The 24,372-nt window shown below is 44.4% G+C and overlaps 1 long non-coding RNA gene across 2 annotated transcripts in view; it reads left to right on the forward strand.

Moving 5' to 3' along the window:
• The first annotated feature begins 2,970 nt into the window (after positions 1 to 2,970).
• LOC123615161 (uncharacterized) overlaps positions 2,971 to 24,372 on the forward strand; it is an 80,316-nt gene continuing 58,914 nt past the window's right edge. For both annotated transcript variants that reach the window (XR_006722717.2, XR_012501983.1), the window contains exon 1: positions 2,971 to 3,257. This is a non-coding gene — a long non-coding RNA (uncharacterized LOC123615161). The remainder of the gene's footprint in view (positions 3,258 to 24,372) is intronic.

Raw genomic sequence — 24,372 nt, forward strand, 5'->3', positions numbered from 1 at the left:
TGTCTAAAGGCAGGCTGACTGCCATAGTCTCTCTGTGTGTCTCTCAACCCCTGCACTCAGTGTGACGCCAAGCCCCAACCTGGGTTTGCTCTGAATGGGGGGGAAACTGAAATGCCACGAGATCAGTAGCAAGTAGCAGCTGCACGGTTTCTCTCCTGGGAACCCCTGCTTAGAAGCCTCCGAGTGATGTTTGTTTAACCAACAGCTTTCAAAGTAAACAGAAGCGAATCACTCCAAAGAAGTTGAAATATAACCCTTAGAAGAATCTGGGGTCAGGGGTGCTGCCAGGAAAAGTAATGTTTAAAATAATAAAGCCCCCACCCCCAAATCAGGGTCCACCACAAAGCCTAAAGGAGCCTAGAATTGTCATAAAAATATAAATGCATTGAAAGGATTCATTACAAAAAAGTGGCCTCGAAGAAAATCACTCTTCTTCCACAAACACACCCACGAGGAGAGGGGGTTGGCTGTCAGTGATTGAAGGGGCACACTACTACTTGATTTTATGGATGTGGGAGAAAACAATCAAAGGGAGGTACGTTCCCTGCCCTGGAGTAGAAAGGAGTAGGCTGGGAGCCCTGTGTCGCCAACCCTGGCTTTGCCTCAGGCACCGAACTTTCCAATATCAAGATATTAACAGATGGTGGTGAGCACATGGAGGGCTGTTACTTACATAATCCAGCCACTCCGCCCGGCCGCGCAGAGCCCGGCGAGGCGCCCGCCAGGCCGCGCGAGCGCCTTCGGAGGGGTGCTGTTGTCCCACCCCCGCCCCCCGCCCGAAATAACTTGCCTTTCTCCTACCCCACCAGGCTCTTTGAGGGCTAGGATTTGGAGAGGTCGTGATTTCAGAAAAAAATACACATCGATCTGCTTGAGCTTTACCTTCTTCAGTTCACAGTAGTGAAGAAGCCAAGGGCAGAGGGAAGTGGAGGGGACACTTTCGGGAAGAACCGGGCGCTCTCCCTTCGAATCTTAGGGTGCCAGGGAGTGGGATTCGTGCCATTTACACCCCTCCCTCTTTGGCGCAGATCAGCTTCTCTTTCCCAGTCCCTGAAATACAAGGACAGGCTCGGGCCGCAGCAGGGGGTGGGGGGGCGGAGTGGGGTGGGGTGAGGGTGTGAGTGTGAGGGGACGCCTCTGCACGCGGGGGCGCAGTGGGCAAAGTTACGCAAAGCCTCTGGGCACCGCTACACTTCCGAGCTTTGGGAGGATTTTTAGCACCGGTTCTCGAACGCGGGGAGCCCCTTTCGTGCGGCGTGGCGCCTGCTCCCTTCAGGCCCTTAGCACTTCTCCAGAGGCCCAGTCCCTCCCGGTGTGCCTGTGTACCTCCGCGTGCGTGCCGGGGGGGGACGGGTTTGTTTGACGAGTTTCTTCCCCGATGGCGACTCGGGCCGCCGAAGCCCGCGAGGAACACGCCTGCTTGTGTTGGAAAAGTTTCGGGTCGGGAGGGAAGGCTGGGAGTCTCCTCTCCGGCCCCTCGGCGGGAGCGGGGCTTCCTCGCCAGCAGCTTCCTCTCTGTGTCCTCCTCCCTCCCAGCCCTTCCTTCCTCGCCTCGGCCCCGCGCTAGGTGTCGCGGCCTCTCGGGCCCGGAGACAACGTGCGCGAGAAGCGGCGGCCGCGGCGCCGCGGTGTGGGCGGAGGGCGCGCCCCTCCCGCCCGCGCGGCCAGTGGGGCGCGGGGTCGCCCCGCCCGGACCTCGCAACCGGGCCTCTCCCGGGGGGCCGCCGCAGGGGCTGGCGCCTGGCTCCGCGGGCCCGAGCTCGGCGCACGCCGGGCGCGGAGGGCAGCCACCTGCTCCCCGCGCGGCGCAGAGCCGGGAACGTCCGACGCCGCCGAGCCAGCGCTGCCACGCGGCTGCCCGCGCCGCCCGCCTGTTGCTGCGTGGCCGAGGCGGCAGCGCGCTCGCAGCGGACCGACGCGCTCAACCTGGGAGGTGGGGGCCATCGCCGGGGACCCAGGGAGGGGCGGGGACGCCTAGAGGGCTGGAGACTTCCCCTTCTGCCCACCGCCCTTATTTTATCAGCCTAAGGATAACTAGTTGTTACTCCCAGCTCCTCTTTCTTTGGTCTCTTAACTCAAGGGTATTAATTCGGAAGAGATACTCTATTTTCAGGGACTTTGATGGCAGGACTTAAGTCATCCCTACTGTCTATCTTACAACGCATTTTATTGAGGATGCCGAGCGATTCAGAAATAAATAGGTGTAGGGCAGGCTCACGGAGGGAAAAGAAAAGGAAGGTCCCAGTTTGGATTTATTTGAGGGGAGAGAGTGACTCTGGAAAGTTGCATTTTGTTTAAATTAGAGCAAGACCAAGTTGAAAGCCAGATTTCTATAATTTTTCTGGTAATATTTCTTTTATGAAGTATCTAAGTGTCTGTTTGTCATCATTTTGAGATCAAAAGGAAAATCCATATGCTGCATAGTTTTTCGAAATTGCTATTTAAATATGTTTTAAATGTTTTAGCCAACGTGGAGAAGGCAGCTAAGAGGCAAGACTGGTGACAGGGATAGCCGGATGGTTTGATGTGGAGCCGCTGGTCCCAAGACTAGTCATCAAAAATAATCAAGGGAGCTTTTCGAAAATTAAGATTTCTGGGCCCACTCCAGCTAGGCAGTCAGCGGGAGGACCTTGCAATCTGGGGGTCCAGTTGCTGACTCTGTGGCCATGGTGTGCCACTTTATCTGAGGCTCTGTTCTTTTTATCTGTTAAGTGGGGATAATTGTAGAGAGTTTTACAAAAGTAATACTGTTCAGCACATGATTGGTTGGAACCTATTTTGTCTACACATGTGTACTTGACACACTTGCACGGGCCTGTGCTACCTCTTTACAGACCCCCATCCCCCCCAAAATGGTGAAGCTAACTGGATTGCCATATGTATGTGTATGTACATTTTAGCTTATGCATAGTTGCTACTTTGGACACTTTATATGCTCACCTCTCACTTTTGAGGCCATAAGAATGGAACTGGTGCATGTTTGGAAACTAGGCCCTGTACTCTTGGACTTAAAACTTCCATCAGGCCCACTGGCAGACAGGAGGCATTTACCAATCTGAAATCTGCTTTTTTCTTTCTTTCTTTCTTTCTTTCTTTCTTTTTTTCTTTTTTTTTCTTTTTTGTCCTTTCACCTTCCCTGCTTTATAGATGGCAAACCTTTCCTACAGAAGCCGCCCATCTGACCAACAAAACCACAGGACAAAAAGTTCTATTCAAGGAGGGAACAATAAGAAGGCAAAAAAGGTCAACATTCCTAGGTAAAACAAAAGCAAATGTGTATCATCTATTCTATGTTTTTACATGTCTGAATGAACAACTCCCCCAAATCTATGTCATATAAAATACAACCCTTCGTAAAATTATGTGCGACCCATTGTATAGGCACATATCCCAAAGAGCCCAAAGACAGCTGTGAGAAGGGGAAGAAAGATAGGCAGGAAGGGGCCATTACTGGCTGTGACTCTGCAGCAGTGTGAGGGGGAAGAAAGCCCAGAGGAATGGAATGGGTGGAACCAGCAGAGAACAGATCAAGAAGGCTGATTGTGGAGGGCTGATTAAACTTCCCAAGGATGGGGTTCTGGTATCCTCAGAAGGCTTGAGATAAGAAATGACTTGAGTGTTCCTGGGGAGGGGTAAGAAAGAGATTTCCAGCTTGGGGCATCCATGGGCCCAGCCCCTAGTGAACCCCAGGGCTGGGAGTGGGCATTCCCTACTCTCTTGAGTGAGGGAAAATCGGAGCATCAGCCCTGGACGCCTGTCCTCGCAGCGTTTGTGGATTTCTTTGGGCAGGTGTGGAAGATTGCTACTTTAAGGGCTACTGGGGGTGGGAGCGGTGGACAGTCTGGGACCGTAGGGGACAGTACAAAGGCCCTCAAGACAACCACGGAGAAACACATATCTGGGGCCAAGCTGTAGGGTGACAGGTATCAACTTCTGGTTTCTTACTCCCAAGCACCCTCGTGGTGGAAGGAGTATTTTGAGGGGCAGAGGCTGACAGGAAGAGTTTGAGGGGACAGGTCAGGTAGGGAGAGCGAGTAGATGGGGGTGGGAAAGGAGCGTGTATGTGGCGCTTGGTAGGGATGAGGTGGGGTGAGTGGGTGTCCTGCGGTAGGTGAGTCTGGGAGTGGGGGTAGATTGCTGGAGGGGGCCGAGGGAGTGGAGTTAAGAGGAGGCGAGGCTGGGAGCGCGAAGGCGGGAGCCGGTGACTGGGGGGTGTGGGGGTTGCAGGATGGTGGTGTGGCGGTGGGCGAGGAGGCTCCCACGGGGCGCGCGGGATGTGAAGCATGGTTTGAGGGACGGAGTGGCGGGAGGGCGGGAGAGAAGGCGAGGCTGGAGGCTCCATGTGGCCCTTGCTCCAGCCCCGGCGAAGGGTGCAGCGTCCGGGCATCCTCCCGCCTCGCCAGCCCGGCCACGGCTCTGGAAGGCGCCTGCACGCTCGCTGAGCCGGGTTGGCGGGAAGGCCTTGGCCCTCCCCTCGCGGCCGCCGCTCGCCGGGGCAGGCAGCCCGCGTCCCCCGTGAGGGGCGCTGTGAGGGGGGTCGCGAGCCCAATGGGCAGGTTCTCGTAGCGCCCCTCCCCCACCCCGCCCGCTTCCGACCGCGGGGTCCCCACAGCGCCCCGCACGGGCGGCCGGGCAGCCAGGTTCCTCCTTCCTCCCTGCCCCACCTCCTCTTCATCCCCACCCTAGGCCCTGGGTGGCTCCCTCACTCCCCCAGGTCCCCCGAGGCCGCGTCCTTGTCCCTCCCGGAGAAGGCGAGTTCACCCCTTTGTCTCTGTGCTAATCCCCCGGGGTGGTGCCTGGGGGGAGGGGTGCCTGGGGCAGGAGGGGGTGCAGAACCCAAAGTGGACGCAAAGAAGATGGAATAATTCAGTTCAACAGATAATTACTGTTTGCAAAACACTGCTGAGCGTGGCAGTTGGTGACCCTGTTGAGAGGGGAGCGGACCGGACAATTTTGGTTCTTACTCAACAAGGATGGACAGTTTGATCTGTGTTCGATTTAGTCAGGTTTCTGAAGCCTCAGTTGGGAGCCTTTGTCTGAAGGAATCTGGGTGAGGGGCGAAAGTGCCAACACCTCCTTCTCTGGATATTCCAAAGTGGTCTTTCTGTAAGACTATGGGAGGGAGGGGAGTAGGCATAGTGATAAGCAATGATAGCTAATTCTAGCATCTACTGAGTACTTCCTCCTTCAGAACTGTGCCAGATGCTCTGTACTCGGCACGTCCATTTTCTTCATTCTAAAATGCCATAGATTATAACACACACCATCCATTTAAAGATGCCCTTTGGGAGAAAAGGAAAACACAGTGACCTGAAATGCACCATCGATTGTAAGATAATATTGATTGCAGGAACACAATAAAATATGAGAAAAAGTGAATCTTCTAAGTGAAGGAATAAAGCACATTAAGTGTAGTTCTCCCAGTAGCCCTGCTAAGAATTATCCCCACTGTATTGTACAGATGAGTAAACTGAGACTGGGGAAGTTTTCACGAGGTGCTCAAGGCCACAAAGCCAGTAAGTAGCTGTCAGAATCAGAACCCAGGTTTGCCTGCCTTTAGAGCCAGAACAGCTCCTCCTAAGGGCAGACAACCTCTGCAGGGATTGGGTTTTGTCAGCTTCTTCCCTAGTCCTGGTTCTCCCTTGACCTTTTTACCATCAACATCCCCTCCAAGCTATGGAGATTTCCAGGTGGAGAAAGTAATTCATTGGGGGAGAGGGGGAGGTACAAAATAGTCAAATTACATTTTTCAGATTCAAATAAAGTCTTTAAAGGGTAAAAACCATGCATGCCAGGTTTTGCTGTGCAGGGCAGGAAGTCGAATTGAAGGATCCCTGTATTGTTGAAAATAGAATTGTAAAAAATAAAAGGGGTGGGGGGAGAAAGTGAACGAAACTAATCCTATTAAACGTGGTAGCATGTTTTTGTGGCACGCAGGGAGAGATTAAGCACAGGAAAGGGGATAAGTACTGCTTCAGTTTCACTAAACTAATGTGACAACTTGTCATTGGAAATCTTTGCAGCTTGTTAGTAGATGACTCGCTGATTCAGAAGTGTTTTCTCTCATCCCCTTTGTGTCTCCCATGAGTTTTGCTGCTTTTTTCAATTTTCTTTCTTTTCCTGTTTCTTTCTTGCTCATGCTGCTCTATTTTGCTTTTTAATCCTTCATGTCTCCTTCAAGTCAAAACATTTAGCTAGCTCTAATCAAGATTTGGTTTTGAAGATGCCCCTTGACCTTGTCTTGCCCAGAGAAGCCCCAAAGGGGACTCCTCTCCATCCTCAACCCTAGGTCTGTCCTGTGGCTTGAAAAATCGAACTTCTGGGGAAAGCCTCTCATTTCAGATTTCACTTTTTGGCAGCCATTCTCCTTTCCCCTGTCTCCTTTTCTTTTCAAGTTTTTGCTTTATCTTTTTATTCTCTCTCTTTTGCTTTTCTTTTCCAGACCTCTTTTTTTCCCCCTCACTTGTCCCTTTTTCCTCTTCTGTTTTCCTCTCTAATCTCTTTCTTCTCTCTTGCTTTCCTCCCATCTTTGCTTTCATCTTTTCCCTAGAATTTCTTTTTCCTCTTTAGTGTCCTCCAATAGCCCTCTTTTTCTTTCTTTCCTTCAGATAAGACAGTGAAATTCATAGAAAAAAGCTATGAATTCCTCATGGTGGTTTCCACATTGAATTAGTTCCCAGTGAAGGGGGCAGTGTCCGTGGGGAGGGGGCCCAGGGCTGAGCACAGCCGTGCAGGAACAAAAGGCTGATGTAAATCAAGAGGAAGAAAGAACTTTAGTCTTGGGCACTGTCTTTCCAAAGCAGGTGTCCAGCTTGTTTGGAAGTGCGGCTCCCCATCCCTCTCTCCTCTGCCTTGGCATCACTCTGTCTCACTTTCCCCCTCCCTCCCCCGCTCCAACTTTCCCCACTGGCTTACCACCAGAGGCGAGATGTTGAGTCAATGGAAAAACAACATTCGCCAACATTAAAGGGAGACTGTTTAGAAAAGGAAGGCCCTGCTGAGGTGCAGAGGAAGCCTGTAGATTAACACGGGCCACCTCTTATCTGGGGCAGCTGGGCCCAAGCCGCCTGTGCTGATTCCCCGGCTTTGCCAAGAGGCCTTCGACTGATGCTGACCCACGAGCATCACCAGCATTTCTAGAGACAAAAAAGTCATTGCTTTTCTTCCAGGGACTTAATGGGAGAACCTGGCCCAAAAGCAAAGTTTCACAAAAGGCAGCACTCTCCTGGGCCTCTGTCTCTAGAGATGCCTCACCATGAACTTGGCCCTGCTCATCTCCAGTCCTCTGAGGACTCCCAGGCACCATCAGGACCTGCCATTCTGACCTGAGCATGAATTACAGGAAAGGACAAGCTAAAGTGACCCAAAGGAGAAGAAGAAAAAGGCATGTGGGTAGGTTCACCCTGGCTCTAAATTGCTTACCGTTAAGTCTTGAGCCAGCTTTGATAGAAAGATAAGGTAAATCTCTAATCAGTCAATAATTAACCGAAGCTCCATTAATGGTCCAGTCAACCAAATCCTGCTGACACCTTCAGAACCCTGCTGGAGTGGGAGGGTTAGGTGGGACCTTTTGATAGAAGGTCTGTTTAGCCTGCCATCCAGTCTACTCGTGGATCACTGTAGAAGGGGTAAAGTTATTCCTGTATCTGCCAGTGAAATCTTTTATTAGGCTAACTCCTTTGGATAACTTCTGGAAATTTCACTTTTGGAAATTTCAGAGTGTGTGTGTGTGTGTGTTCAAAAGAGCTTGGGGATCTATTCAGTTCCTGGTCAGTTTGAATCAAACCCCAGATGTCTTCTCATTATTCTTCCTAGAGGACCATATTTTCTCTCTCCTGCCTTGCTCATCTTAGTTTGTAGTTTATTCTCAGTGTCTATAGATATTTCTGTTCCTTGTTTCTCCTTGATAGCTACCGTCCAATCTGTGATAAAAGCTGAAACAGGTTTTAAGTGATAAGCAACCACACATCCTTACCAAAGCATGCAGGTAATTTTTCAATTTTAAAGAAGTAGGATTTTAATAAAGATTTGATTTTAATACTTCTCGTGGATCAAGTTCTTTTTAATTCCTACAGAAGCAAGTTTTTACGAAGATGGGTTAGGTCTTACTTTTTTTTTTTTTTAATTTAAATGTTTTGGTTTTTTGTTATTGTCTTACTTTGTCGTTGTTCTGTACAGCATTTAGTATGTTACCCTGTGCTTGTAGTTAAACTATTAGGTGAGAAAAATCAGTATAAGTGTAGTTTGAATTCTTCATAAAGTCATGTTGTAGGGCACGGCTGTATGTCAATCAATGAACTTTGTTCCTCATTTTATCTGTTCAAGCCTCTTGAAAAATGTGTTCTTTTAGACATGGGGGAAATAGGGCATGAGAGCGTAGCTTGTTATGAATCCATCTCCATCACAGGAAAAAAAACCCCAACAAAAATGGCATGTTTGGCTACTGGGGTATTAGCAGTGTTATTCTTGCATATAGAAGATGGTTCACCCAGCTACGTTTCTGCTGGGTCCACAGCTCAGCCTCTGCAATCACCAACACATTATTCTCCTCTCCTTGTAGAACTCAGTAGCCTGGGTGCTCAATTCATCTTTGGCTGCTTGGGGAAATTGCCAATGGGTGGAAGTTCCACCAGTGATCTGTGGCTCCCTTTTCAACAAACATTAATTGAGTGACATTTGTTTTCTTCCCCCAAATCATCCATCTGTTCTTTCTTATGCAACTTCTGAGTTTCAAAAGGGTAGAAGGCAGGCTTGCTTTCTGGCACACATTTAGCTTAAGAAGACAATCTATGAATTAGGCAATGTAATCTACTGTAGCCTTGTAAATAAATCTGAAAGATTCAACATCCTGAAGCAACATGTTAAATATAAAACCAATTAAATCCAGACTTATTTTCCCTTTGCCTATTAAAACTTCCAGCTTTCATGAAGGCAGTCAATGAACAGCTAGATCCAATGTTGCTATAAACATTTAGGGGTACAAGTGAGAAACAGTGAGAAGTTTAGAAAAAATTAGTCATTATTCAATTTGTAAGGAAACAACTCTAGGATCCAGTTTTCTTAGTTTTTGTGCTAATTTTCGATTGTTTTAAAACATCAAAAAGCATCTTACAAATGACAGTGCTGTTAAGTAAAGCAAAAGACATACATCAAGTTATCTGTGTGGTGGTCCTGTTGCTTGGATATTAAAATGAGATTTTTAAAATGGAACTGGCATCTGTTTTCAACAGGTTGAAAGACATTCGTAAATTACACTAATAATTTTTGAGTATCATACTAATGATGATAGGGGAATATAGACCTTGACATTGGCATGTTTAGTTACCTTCACTACGAAGGAAAAAAAAAGGTTGTTTACCCCTTGAGAATTTCTTAAGGAAAAGAAAAATCAATCTCCATCAATGAGCAATATTTTTCTCTCCAAGGGATATTGACTTGAACATTGACTTCACAATGGGTGAGTTGTTTCCCTCAGACCCCTTATTATGAACTGTTAGGTGACACGTCTTTTATGAGACAATAAACATGTTGTTTCTGGTAGGGTAATCTCATCAGGGAGATTCCAGCTTCTGAGTTCTGGTTGGTTTGGAGTATTTCAGCTTTTGTACGTCCGGGTTAAATATTTCTATGGTATATAAATCGTCCCAAGCTAGAAAAGCATCGTCTCTCATCTTCCTGCCTTTTTAAACGTGGTAGAGCTTTGTCGATGCTTGTGAGGGGGAATCAGGTGGTAGTGAGTAATTCCCTTTTCTGCCTGCTCCACAGCTGGACGTCCTGTCAGTTTGAGCGTGGACCCAAGGCTTGTGTGTGGTCATATGAATGTCTTCCTGACTCCCTTTTCTCCCTTCATGTAACGGTATACTACCTCTAATTTAAAAATGAACCAGATTTTTCAATTTACCACAGAAACCAGTATTGTGGCAGGTGGGGAGGGGGAAAAGGGTGGGGAGTGTAGAATTCTTGTTAATGTGAGTGATCGTGCTTCCATTTATCTGTTAGAATTTGTGTAGACTGTGTTTTCTTAATGAGTTTCTTAAGAGGGCTTATTTATCTGTCCATTTATTCTTCAGTAAATATTAATTTACACTCCCGTTATTTGGAGCCAGACACTGTGTTCAACTTTTGTGGACACAAGATAAATGAGACCCCCCCCCCCCCCACCGCATGCCCCTGCTGAGGCATTCCCAGTGCGGTTGGGGAGACACTGGGTAGGACAGTTATGAACATATGCTGACACGAAGTACTTGAGGAGCCCTGAGGCTTCTCTTCATGGCAGTTTGGAGTGTCAAGGAGGCCTTCAGGGAGGAGGTGAGCATAAACAAGTAAAGAATCTGACCAGGGCCTTAGGAGAGGAATGGAAGTGAGTTCACGTCGCTGGTGCATGGTGAGAGAAATCTTAAGGGAGTGGCTGCACCTCTCTGAGCCTTAGTTTCATTGTCTGCAAACTGGGGATAATAATAATATCCACCTTTTGAGATTATTGTGAGGATTAAATGAGAACACGTGAAAAGACCTCAACACTGTGTCTGGCACAAAGTAGACACACAATAAATGATTGCTAGAAAGGTATGAAGAATGACGTTTTAGCACACTCTTTAACATTAATCTGACAGATACTTAATTGGGTACATACTATGTGTCACATCTTAGTGCTTGGTCCTGGGCAGGAGACCAGTAGTTTGTCAGGAGGCACCATGAGAGTGGGGTGAGGGATAGTAATTTGGGCAAAGCCTGAAAGAGGCACTTTGCATCTGTGCTGGGGACACTGGAGGTGGCCTCTTCCTGCTGGAATTCAGAGCACTAGTGGAGGCCTGGCAGACCAGGAGGGGCTTTCGGTGACAGTGATGGCCTCAAAACAGGAAGGAGACAGCAGGCACATTCATCTGGGGTTTCTCAGTTCCCTTTAAGTTTTCCAGGAATGCACATCGCCTTTCTGTAGCTTGGCTGCATTCTCTTCAGGGACCAAGACTCCCATCCTTTTGCTGTTACCACCCTCCCCATGCTGCTTGTTGGGATGTGGTGCCTCCGCTGTATACCCTGTAAATAAGGCTGGGTCTTCGTGCTTTGCTCTTCTCCACCTGCTGAAAAGGTCCAGCTATTTCCTAAGCCCAGTTGATTTCAGAATGCTCCCACTAAAATGCTTGCTTTTGTGCTTATCAGAGAGATTAACGACTTGGAGATCAAGTCACTGCCCAAAACTCTTCCTATTACTCTTAGGATAAAGCCCCAAATTCTGAATGTGTCCTACAGGACTTTGCATAATCTGGCTCCTGCCCACGGCTCCTGCCTCTCCTCTTGAAACTCTTCCTACATGTCCATGTCACTGGCCTTTTCCGTGTTATTTCAACACCATGGTCACCTTTTTAGGCGTTGTTGCTTCTCTTTGAAAGCCCCCCACCTCCAGCTCCTTCTCCAGACAAACCCCGCCTCTTTATGAGGGTGAGATTTAAAAGTCCTTTGCTCAGGAAAGGCCTCCCTCATTTCCTAGGTTAGAAACTCTAGTGATACATGCTCCCAACAAGTGTGGTTTTCTTTCATTCTACTTATCATAACTGAAAGGAAGTTATTTGATCATAAGCCTTATTTGTCCAATATTCCTTGAGCCCTTCTTGTGGCGTAGACGTTGGGGATCCCACACAGTAAGACAGCAAAGTGCCTTCCCAAGAGGCTTGTATTTTAATATGTGAGACAATGAACAAGAAACAGATACAGAGATGATACAATGTCAGGTAGTGATACATACTCTGGAAAAAAGTTAAGCTGGGTAACGGGTCAGAGAAGGCGGAAGATAAGCTGCAGATGATAAGAAAGAAGGGCTTGTGGCTGTCCTGTTCAGGGTAGAACTCCCCACACCCAACACGGTGCCCGACATCTGCAGAGTCCCTGACGAACATTGGCTCAGTGACAATCATAGTGGCTCAAGTGGACCCAAGGAGGGAAGGGAAGTGAAGAAGTCTCTCTGTTGTGTAGTTACGCTCGTTTCTCCCCAGGGTCCCTGACTGCGTCTGGGACAATGCAGTCTGTGTGTTCACCTCATATCCAATACGAAGTTGCATCAAACCTGATTCCCTCCCTGTACAGATTGATTATAGTCACACCTTTGGTGCGGTAGCTTTGCTTTACTTTCTTCTTAATTGCCGTAGGCAAAATGGCAACTGGTTGGTGAATGAAATATTTATGCTTTGAAGAATTGGTGTTCTAATCAGTTTCTATTTATACTGATGATCAACTCTTTCTCAGTGAGGAGGAGGAGGAGGATTTTTGTGTGTTTGTGATCTTTGCGCTTCTCAATGACTAATGAAGTCAATCTGGGCCTGGCAGATTTTTGCCACGACTTGGACAGACGCAGCACTCATGATGCTGTGTTACTTCTCAGCTTGCTGGTTCCCTGGTTCCCGTGGCGATGATCTCATTGTTGGCATTTCATTTGTCAAAGTACTAAATCGGCCCCATTTTGCATCGTGCCTCTCTGTGGCTCAGACTGTAGGCACTTTTCTTTCAACCTAGGTGGACTTTTTAAAGAATATTCTAAAGAGGAAACATCTTCTGTCAGCCTTGTGTTGTTTCCATTTTGATGGGATAAGGGGAGAGGGAAATTGGGCTGCTCATCCCTCATGACCTTCTTTCATTTGAATGAAAGAACTTTTGCGGGTCAATGTGAATTAAGATCCAGATAAATTAGGTCCATTCTCTAGAGTTGGTTAAAAAAGAGATTGAACAGCATGGAGGAAATGAGCAACAGGAATGGTTCCTTTCCTTGTCACTGGACCCTAGTGCACCTTTTCCTTTGTGCCATCACCTGGCTCCACTCCTAGATCTTTTTGCCTGCCCCAGGGGCCTCTTCTGGGTCTGCACGTCTGTAGGCGTCCATTGCTTTGTTTGTACCACTCTTTGCATGACCAGATCCCCAGCTCCCCAACAGAAAAATCACATATTTTATATCTAGCATTAACCAGCTTTCTCAGTCACCCCAGGCACTAATAATGAGGGCTTCAAACAGTCGCTGCTCATGGGACTGGTTAAGAAAAAGGTTGAAGGACAATAGAGTTTTTCTCCATTTTCACCCTGTTTGCTTCAGTCTTACCAATTTGTAATTATATTTCTTTATCTTTCCCCTTATTGACTGTTTTCCTTCCCGTAAAGGTTGGAAACCACATCTGCCTTGTTGGCCGAGGTATGCCCAGCGCTGGCCAGAGGACGCATGCTTTGTGAATCTCTGTGGAGTACAGGAGGGACTGTGGAGGGCAAGGAACTTATTCAGGGTAGATTTTCACTCCCCCTGAAGAAACGAAATGAAAGCAAACTTTGGTGGTTTTTGTTTAACTGTGAGCAAATTCGTATGGATGGAGAAATTCATCAATTTTTGTCTCTGGGATAGACTTATGAGACGAAGACCCAGAATTCTTGGTCCTATCCTTTTTATGGCATTAAAAAAAAAAAAAGTGAATTACACCAACCAGATTTTTTTCTTTGTTTCAAAGAAGGCTCAGCTGAACACGAGATTCCTCACCCAGTGCAACAATCAAAAACTCAGAAAACCTCAGCTGCCTCAGATGATGTCACAAAACCCTTAAGAATGCTCACTGCTGAGTTGGGCACAGGTCCAGCAAACACAATTCTTTCTGCCAGTTATTCAGGGTCTTTGACAGATTAGGTGGTCTTTTTTATTCTTCTTCTTCTTCTTTTTTTTTTTTTTTCTATCCTCTTAAAAGGCAGTTCAGTGTACCTCTAAGCAAGACATTAGCTCTGGCTGCCCCAAATAACATTTTAATTGAAGTCTCAGTCCAAACAAATGCCTGGCCTCTTTATTAACCCCAACAGTGTAATTTTTCAACCTAAGACTGATTCAGGGGGAAACTGTCTCACTTAAACTGCCATGCAACGGAACATGGCAGTTTTCCTCAATCAGTCTCTTTTCTGACCTTAATTTGAACCTTAATCTCTTTTAACCATGTTCTCTTTATTAGCTGCTCATAGCCGTGGCACAATACTAATTTTCCTGTTTTTAGACTATCAGTTTACAGAGGTATTTCTCTCCCCTTTCTGCCCCCAAATGCATCCAAACTTTTGTGGACCTTTTTGGGAAAGGGAAGATAATACTTAACCTTTTTTAAGGTTTAGTAATCTACATAACTGTTTTGCAAAATGTTCTGTGGAATTTTAGACTGTGTATTTTTGAGATATGTTAAAGTTGAGGTACAAAAAATTATATACTTAATTGTCAGAAAAACCTAAAAAGTATTTTAAATGGTTACAAAATATTTTTCATCAGTAGACAGGCCCACACTCATAAAATAATGTGGAAACTAAGGCTGTTATCTTAATAATCTAGGCAAAAACAATATATTTTTATTAGAAACCTCTGATCTTTGGGGGGAGACCTGAAATATCCAGACAATTGCTTCAATTCCTTCCTTTTTTTTTTAATGCTTAAATATAATCAATGAGTAAGGACAGAGAAAATTATTTTTCTTAATTATACCTTCCCATTTTTTGACATTGGTAAAATGATCCAAATTAAAAAGAAAAAAAAAAAACCTACCCTTTTTAATAACAATGAAAAAAAACGATGTTTCTCTATTTGGAGTCTACCTTAATATAGCAGAACTATGTAGGTAGAAAAACAGTGCTTACGATCATGTGCTCAATTAGATTTATTATAGGTTTTTGTACTTTTTGGCATTAGCCTGAAAGCATATTGGTTATTATTCTTTCTAACCTAATTGAAGGCTTTGTATCTAGTTACCCCTCTGTTCTCTACTTAATACAATAGTTTGTTGATTGCAAAAATTACATTTCTGTGACTTTAAAGTCCTAGAACTAGGACTGTCATTGAAAGCAGGAGATTCAGTCTGGTGTCTGGAGGGCAGGGACCGTGTGCCCTCCGGGTGTGAGGAGGTAGGCAGCTGGGAACAATGGCCTGTCCCCTGCGGTGCAGTGGCAAGAGCAGCGTGTTGGCACGATAAACCCTGCCTTCATTTCACTGGCTCAGACAATTAGTGGGATTGAATCAGAGTTCTCTCGGATCATGGTTTATTATACATTATTAAATTCCATTATTCAAGAAGTTGCTGCTACGATTATCAAACTTCTCAACATCTCCCACAAAGTCCCCATGTCCATTCCCTGTGTATTTTCTTTTACGTTTATCTTCTGCTTCTCTGATAGACAAGGTTTCTTTTTTCTTTTTCTTTCCCCTCGGTGCTTATTTAAAGAGCTAAGAGCTAATTTGAAAATACATCTTTGAAAGGGCAACAAAAATGAGATGTGAAAAAAATGGATGAAGATTCTTAATTAGTCCATTATTTGACACGCACGATTTAACATGGTATGCTTAGCATTGTGCATTCCCCAAAAGAACAAGGCTTTTTTTTTTTTTTTTCATCCCAAACTTTAACTCCCTCTCATTCATTATATCCCTTCTTGTCACTTTCCATTAGCTGATCATGACATCCTTTGCTGGAAGGGCGAGCAAGCAGATTACTTCCAAACTGGTGTAAGTGACACTCAAAAGACTGGCCTAAAGGGGGTTCTGTGATAGCAACAAACTCCTCAGCCCCTGGAGTTGGAGAATGTCATTTCAATAATATATTGGAGTCCACTGTCACATCATTTCTGTAGCAACTTGGCAACATCCCAGAAGTGGCAGGAATGGGTCTTCTGCTGGAATTTATGTGTGATAGAATCTAATGTGTTTATAGTAGTTAATTATTATATATTATATAATAATAATTATTATTACTTATTGTGCCAATCCAAACCTTCTGTCTAGCATCTTGCATTTTACAGATAAGGAAACTGAGGACCAGGGAAATTAAATAAGTTCCCTGTAGCTGACAAGTGGCAGAGCCAGGATTTTAACTGAGATCTGGCGGACTCCACACTATGCCTGTTTGCATTAGAGCAGGCCACGTGTACCACACCGACATTTAGGAAACTTCAGCATGTCTCCCTAATCTAAAGGGTAAAGAAATGATCGAAAGAACATTCATTTTAATGCAACTGAGAAATATCCCATCACCAGGTCCTTCTAAATGGGGGCATAGAATCAGTCAGCCAGGGGTCAAACAAACATGGATAGACTGTGTGAAGAAAAGAAGCAGAGAATCTGCTGCTCTGATCAGATCAGCCGCGGAGATGTGGAGGTGTGAACTGTTCCCCAGACTGTCCTCCCTGCCCCCTGCAATCCCTCCCCTACTCCCAAAGGTTCAACCTTGGAAATTAGAGCCTCAGCCTTGGAGGGGTTGACCTGGGGAGAGCTGAATGGTTGCAGATAAAGGGTGTAGACAGCAAAGAGCTCAGATCTGAACAGTGCTAGGACTGGTCCTGGCTGCCACCAGACCCTCGCTTCAGCTTCTGGCCTGATATTGTCTCCTGCACCTGAGAAAACCAAGTTTTCTTCAATAACCAAGTTTCAGCTTCATTAAGCAAGTTTTAGCTTCTTTCCCAGTAACTCTTCAAAACATTTTGATTATAAAACAGAGACTATGGAAATTCAGAGCAAGCATTAAATCAAAGTCCCCTATTATTTTACTATTAAGGGGAAATTGACAGTCTTGTGTTACATATATCTTTCTAGTCTAGGCTATCCAGATACATGCCAAGCAGTGAAACAGGGTGGTTACAAGGATAGACTCTGAAATCAGGCTCGCATCTTTAAATCTAGACACTGCCATCAGCAGTGTAACCCAGCCTCTCTGGACCCCCGTTTTATATGTAAAGTTCCTCCCTCATAGAGTTGTTGTGACAATGAGATAATGCATGGAGGTAGCTAGCCCATGGGAATCATTTATTGCATTCTTTAAAATTTTATTTTATTTTATTTTTTGGTGGGGAGAGGTAATTAGGTTTACTTATTTATTTATTCTTAGAAGAAGTACTGGAGATTGAACCCAGGATCTCATGCATGCTAAGCATGCACTCTACCATTGAGCTATAACCTCCCCCAACTCATGGCATTTTAGCTACTACGACTTATGGGTTGATCCTGTGTTCTTGTCTTACTCACTTTTTCTGACCATGTTCCAAGCCCATAGATAACTTCTCCTCGCCCATGATTCTGTCGTTTCTCAGTCCGTTTGGTTTGACCAGCTTCCCCTTCACCCCACATCAGTGATTCTTCCAGGTCTCCATTCCTGTCCATTTAACCATAACTCTTCAGTAAGCATTGCCAGCATCTTGTTTCCACTCCTGTCGGATGGACACATTTCTGCTTGGATGCCCTGCTTACCCAGCCTGGCCCCCAGGCAAAGCCTGAGCCGCCTTCCTTGTTCTCATCTGTCTTGAACTCCTTGAAGCCAGTGCAGATGGAGGCAGTATCAGGAACTTGGAATCGCAAAGACCTGCAACTTCTGGGCCTTGGGAATATCAATGCCAAACTATCTTCCAGATATATGTGTGTGTGTGTATGTATATATATATGCAATACAAGGGCAAATTTATTTGTTTAAACCATTTTAAATGTAAAAAAGAAGGTAGTTAGAAAGGATGTAAAAAATTATCATCCTTTTAAAAACCCTCTTTGTCAAATCCATCTTCTAAGAGGCCTTTGTACCACTGAGAAGGGGGAAAAATACATACATATATATATATATTTTTTTTTTTTTTCACTTGGGAGTGTATGTGATGGGAGAGTGGATGGCCAGCAACAGGAATGGGAGAAGGGGAAATTATATTTAACGAAGCTGGGAGCTTTCACGGGGACCTTTCAGACTTAAAAAAAAATGTTGATTTTATGTGCCAAAGTCTTGAAAGGGCCTTGACGGCTCACGGCTTTGGTGTATTTTTCCAGATGGCAGATGCCATCCTGTGTTTTGCATAAACTGACTAAATTTGCTTGCTCTTTGTACTTATTTCAGAGGCAAAGCATTCTTTGCTTTCAATAGGACAGAAGAACTCCTTGGCACCGGAACCCTCTGGGTCTGGTGAGGGAGGGATGGTGAAGGGACTGTTCTGAGGGCACACAGGCGTCATCCCAAACTTCCTGCATTCACACTGGGGAAAGGGGCTGGGCCAGGGCTCTGGAGTCTTGCTCCCTACAGATATTTCTGACAATGTGAGTAAATCACAGAAAGTAAGCTGTGCTGGAGAACTTTTGAAAGTTATTTTTCTGGTTTCCCCATAGTTATCTCCATGGAGGATGAACAGATTTGTGAGGGTCTTATTGTAACTCCTCTACAGCCCACAGACTGCTAGGTGTGTGAGCCTGTAACTTACTTAAGTCCTTCCTCTGTGCTTCAGTTTCTGCAAAAAAAAATTAAGACGCTAATAAAAATCACGGTTATCTCTTAGGATTTGTAGTGAAGATGCCATGAGTTAATCCATGGAAAGGATTTAGAACAGTGCCTGACACATGGTAAGTGCTCAAGAAATGTTAGTAATTATTGTTATTATGATTAATTTCCATGGGAATTTTCCTTTTTTTCTTATTTTCTGCTGACTCACCCTGCCCTACTCCCATCATCATTATGCTAATCTTAGGGACTAGGCTAACTTTATGGAAATAGGCTAGTGATAGAGTGGTTACCCTCCAGCCTTTGCAGTCAAACAGCCAAATTTAAATTTTCAAAGTAACATTTAATTGCTCTATCTTCTCAACAAGTGACAATTTCTTTAAGCCTCAGTTTCTTCATCTGTAAAATAAGGATGATAATAAAAATACCTACCTCATAACGTTTTTGAGAGACTTATTTCAGACAATGCTCGCACGATGTCTGGCAAGAATATAAAGCATGTAATGTATCATTATTTTTGCTGCTTGAAATATACTGGATAGTGCTCTTATACCCAAAAGTGCCTCTGGGAGCTTGTCAAGGCTCCAGGGCTCTAGCTTTGTGTCAGCCACCCCAACAGAAAAGAGGGCAAGCATAGAAATGGAAAGATGCTGTGAGGCCATGACTTGACTGGGACTCTGCCAAATAATGACACAGCTTTGACACAGTATTGCTCAACACGGATTTCAATTAAAGTTGGAAAACCCACATTTCTGAGTGGGCCAGTCCCAGCTCATTACATTGGGATTATTCCAAAGGGTAGGAGCTATTGGTATGGGAACTAAAGTCTTATTCCTCTATCCTCTACCCCCTAAATAAAGCATAGAGCAGAGTAGGTTGTGAGGAAGAAATAGTTACTTGTGCTGGTTCCTCTCATGGAGGACTATAGCATTTGCACATTATGAAATGTTCAAATTTTGCGTTTTCAAAAATGTCTTATTTCTTTCTTCCCTCAAACTGAAAAATGGATAGAAGTTGCATCTGCAAGTGAGAGAAAACCCTCTAAACACTACGGTTGTGTTATTGGACAGTTGAAAACTGTCTAAATCACTTTTGCCCTAGGTCTCTATTGGTCTCTATTAATAATTGAATAAAGAGAGAAAACAAATGAACACTTGAAACTTTTGCCCCAAAGCTAGCACAGAACCTGAAAAAACTGAAGAACATGGAACAAGGAAGTGTAACAAATATCAACAATCTTGCAGACACTTTGTTTGCTCTCTTAGATTTGTTTTGACCGCTCCTTTCTACTGCCTGTGACTTCCAGCAGTAAGAAATAGATAGGATTTGAGTTGGAATAAAAAGGCATTGAGATGACTTCTTTTCTCAGTTCTGACAAGATAACAGCCCTGTCTTTTTTTCTTGATCTCACGCTTAGAAATTGCTCAGATAGTAGAAGGCTACAATTGTCATTAACAGTGAAATAAGAGAGGAAAGTAAAATCAAACAGAGGCTAAAGAGAGAAAGTGCCTGTCAAAGGAAAAAGGAAGAAAAATTAGAATAGGAGGAAGCTATGTTATTAAAGCAGGGGAAACAAATTACGTGGCAGAAAAGATAAGCAAAGAGAAGAAAAAAGAAAACTTTCTAGTATTGCAACAGAGATGGCTAGCTGACCAGTCAAGATTTATCCTCCCCTTTCCCAGTGCAGAATGGTTTCTGAAGCAATTGCTCAGCCAGAGACTACACTTCCAGCCTCTCTTGCATTGATATGGGACTATGTGACTAGCTCTTATAAGTGGAATATGAGCTGAATGGAAGAGATGGTCCCAGGACCAATTCTTTGTAACGGAAAGTCAGCAGGAGTCCTGTGCTACCTTTGTTCCAGGGAGTTGGAGAGTATGTGTGTTTTTTCTCTGTGTTCTCTCCTCCTCTTCCTCTGGGGTCTTGGAGGACCCATGTGTTCAGATAGTGTAGCCACAAGTTAGAAGCCACTCAGCCCACATCCTGAACAAGAGGTAACGTGTATTTTGTTTTACTCTTCAGAGTTTGGGGGTTGTTCCTGAAACATACCTATCCCATTCTGACTAATATCCTTGAAATATTCCCATCAGGAAGGAATGCAATGTAGGGGGTTAGAGGTGTGTAGAATCATGAGAGCTTTGGGGAATAAAGGTCAAGGGGTTTGTTACTAACTTCCAAAAAATCTCAAGTGGAAAAATCACCAGGAAGCCAAGTTGCCGCTGGTGATCTCAGCTCTGCAGCACTGAGAGGGGGTGATTCTTAGGAGGATGCTCAGAAGCTGACACGTAGCCCCAGGTCTGCTCCCTACCAGTGCCCACACACCTGCTTGTAACTACTGATAGAGAAAAATGGTTTTTACTTCTACCTTCCAATGATTGCACTTCCCAATGGCAGGTTATACCACGAACTCTATTGGCGAGGGAGCCTGGGAAATGTAGTTTTTAGGCTCTCAGCCCTTGTGGTACAGAGGGGTGCTTAGAAGGACAAAGACAGTACTTACTGAGTCCCAACAAAAAATTTCTGGTACAAATGCTTCTTGTCCTTCCTATAGGAAATTCAGGTGGTCATTCCTCTGTAACCTGCTTTCTCTTGAAAACTCCATGGGGGCGGATGTTAATCAAGTCTCTAACCCTCGTGCCAGACAAAAGCAGACAATAAGTTGTTCTGAACTAATTTGGATGGAATGACAACAGAATCAGTAAAAAAATAAGAAAGTTGTCCTCATGTACTGAAGTTGAATTTCAAGGTCTCCTGGCATCGAATCTGCTAATTCTCCCTAATGACTGCCCTAGATTCTGCCCCAGCTTAAGCTATGTTCCTTCCTAGCCTGTCAGAGTGACCATGAAGAGCTACTTGCTCAACCAGTGACCTTAAGCCTGAGTTTCAGGTCCTGTCTGCATATCCAGAAGGAGGAGGATTTGACAATGGTCCGCTTTGTTTTGATCCATGGAGACTGTCAGTTACATAGTTTTTTGCTTTGAACTGCGTTATCAAGTTGGTTGTGTAGAGCTGGTCGAAGTGTGTCTATATTTTATTCATATGGTTCCAAACACGACTTTCATGCTCTGGCAGGTTGGGGTTCTTTTTGGGAAAGTGGAGTTTATGGGTTCACACTGGGGCAAGGTTTGGAGTATTGGAAGTAAAAAGGAGATAGGGTGGGTCTGGGTGTTATTAGGAAGGACCTGTTCAGCCATGAGGAAAGGATACTCAGGAGAGGGTGGGGATCCTGGTGTGATTTCATCTGAAAAGGCTAAGAGTTGAAACTCTATGGAAGATTAAAGACATCCTCTTGATACTTACTTTCCTCACCAAAAAAGGGTAAGACTATTGTGCCTATAGTAAAAATAATGGTAGAATGACTCAGGCTTACTTACAACCATCAAAGAAATGAAAGATATGGATCATGTCACTAATTAATCTTTTCATCATTATCAAGTGGTGACTATCCAGCTGAAGAGAGCTGTGTGCATAACAGCACAATTATGGGGGATGTGATGATGTAACAGCTGCTAGTGCCCAGCATTTAGCCTCTCTTTTCCATTCCCACCCACCCTGGTCTCTGGCTATATTTAGTTGCTTTACACAGTGTACCGAGACCAAAGTCTATTTTATACAATTAAAAGAATAGAGAGAAGAGAGTCTTCATTGGAAAAATCAGGCTTCACAATGTCTTTTTCCCTTGGTTATCCAGGTGCCTTCTTGGTTAGTATATTTTCTCCTATGTTGCACTTAGAATCATGGCTAAAACACAATTATGAGTTTACTTTGTGTAAAGGGGAATAGGGCATTTAGCAGTCATCTAGTGAATACAGTCAAGATGGTTAGTGAATCTGGAAAATTCCACTCTCAAAAAAATTACTTTCTCTACTCTGTAGCAGATTTCCTCTTGGCCTTAATTATCCGCAGAGTTGTCCAATTTTCTGATAGTCTCTACTGTTGTTGACATCACCTTAATAATCTATTTAATGGATTTTGCTGGGTTCACTCGGGAACCCTTTATTCTTAGAGGCTTCTTTTATCAATTAATTTATTTATTCCATAAACATTGAACACTGTTCCAGTTATCTATTGCTGTGTAATAAACTACCCTAAAACCTAGTGACTTAGTGCAATCATTTATTATGATCACGCATCTTTCTTGGTGTTGGTGGGCAAAAGCTGGGCAGCTCTTTCTTGGAGAACTTCATACAGTTCTGGTCAGATGGTGGTTGAGGCTAGAGCTAGATAAAGGTTCCTTCACTCTGTGCCTGTCACTGGGCTCTTCAGGGACCTCTCTCTCTCCACGAGATTAGCCGGGGCATCCTCGGAGCTTGTTGGTACTTTGGTAATCAGCCTTCTTACTTTGTGACCAGCTTTCTCCAGCACAAGTGTTCTAAAAAAATCCAAGTGGAAGTTGCAAAGCCTCTTCTGTCCTAGAGGTCAAGAAGGTTACTTCTCTCTTCTGTTTGTCACAGCAGTCACCAGCCAGCCCAGACTCCAGGAGTTGAAGAAATAGATCCCACCTCACAATAGTGGAATGGCTTGTGCCTTCAAGGAGGAAGGGAACTGATGATGGTCATCTTAATGACAAGCCACCACGGGCACCTGCTATATGACAAGCCCTATGATAGGTGCTGGGGAAGAGTGTTGTATAAACCAGGCACTGCCTCTGCCCTTGTGGAGATTAAAATCTAGCTTAATTAACTTTAGTTTGACATGATGGTTTTTTACTATCCACTGCTGAACAGTAAATCTCAATACCAAGTATATTTAGTTATGAAACTGTCCAAGAGTTATTCTGATCATTTGACCTTCTGGTCATTTTGGCCTTCCCAATAACCAAACTGAATGAAATTTGTAGTTATCTAATCTATAACTTGATAATCAATTTGATGAGCTGTCTCATCCATGTATTTTTAAAAACACAGTCTGAATAAAACTGGGAAATTCATCTGCAGCTTAACATATGGAGTTCCTGCCAGATGTGGAGGCAGAAATTAGCTTTTTAAACTCATAATAAGGACTATAAGAAAAGGTGAAAAGTCAGATTTTGCTCCTGACAAGCTTCTGTTCTTTTGAGCATTTCTGATTTCACGCAAGTGGAGCAACTTGTGACCATTACAAAGCAAGAAGGGAGCCTGGACAACACATGATAAACTAGACAGGCAGGCTCTGTCAGTTTCCCTCCTGAGAATTACCTGTTGGAGAGAAGTAATGGATTATTTGCCTCAGTTTTCTTCTCTCTTGTATCATGAAAGGAAGGTGATCTAGGTTTGTTAAGTAAAAGGAGATTTCAGGACAGGAGTGTTGACAGAAGAATCAGCGCTGTTCAGCAATTCTCAGATCATATTGTTTTTGGCATAGTTTGTGTCCATTTGGTGTAACAGCTATGAGGGGCTGGGGGAGGGGACTCATGATGACACAAGAGATACCTTGACATTTCAGAGACAAAGGTCAAAGCCTGAAAAGGTCCAAGAGCACGCAGAATTCCTGGGTACACTCGTCAACTTCCCTGCCGTGGAACTAGTATCATACTGGGCCTTCTTAGGTTATGTCTTTATGCTGTATTATCTCACAGAGCATGAAAAGACATTATAGGGGACAGTTTAAGTAAAACAGCAACAGTAATATATACTTTGCCTCAAGGACAGGACTGATTCAAACAAAAATAAATTTTGGCTTAATTGTCATATAACAAGTCTCCTGTATCAATCCATTCACTTTAACTTTGTAGCTCATTCTTCATCAATGTGCATACTTTTCTCCCACTAGGAAATCTTATGTCCCCTGGGTGTGATTTACTAAATGAAACTTCTTTCCATTTCTCATACCAATTTATTTACCTATCTGAAATGCCTGTTTCTACCTTATCTGGAAATTCATAATAGATTTTAATTATATCCTATTCTTCCTTCGGCCAGCACATGCTGACTTGACGTGTTTTGTGTTAGGTTGTTGTTTTGTGCCTGCCGATAGATATAGCACTTTATAACTTTTCATGGGCATCTAATTTGCCCAAATAGTTGGTAAACCGGCAGGAGCTTCTGTATACACACAAATATACATATATGTACATGCATATATATATTTACATACACACATAATAATGTGTAGTATTGTATACATACACAGGAGACATCTCTTCACAGTTGGTTGACAT

Source organism: Camelus bactrianus, chromosome 23 (genome assembly GCF_048773025.1).
Source record: "Camelus bactrianus isolate YW-2024 breed Bactrian camel chromosome 23, ASM4877302v1, whole genome shotgun sequence".
Taxonomy (NCBI): Eukaryota; Metazoa; Chordata; class Mammalia; order Artiodactyla; family Camelidae; genus Camelus; species Camelus bactrianus.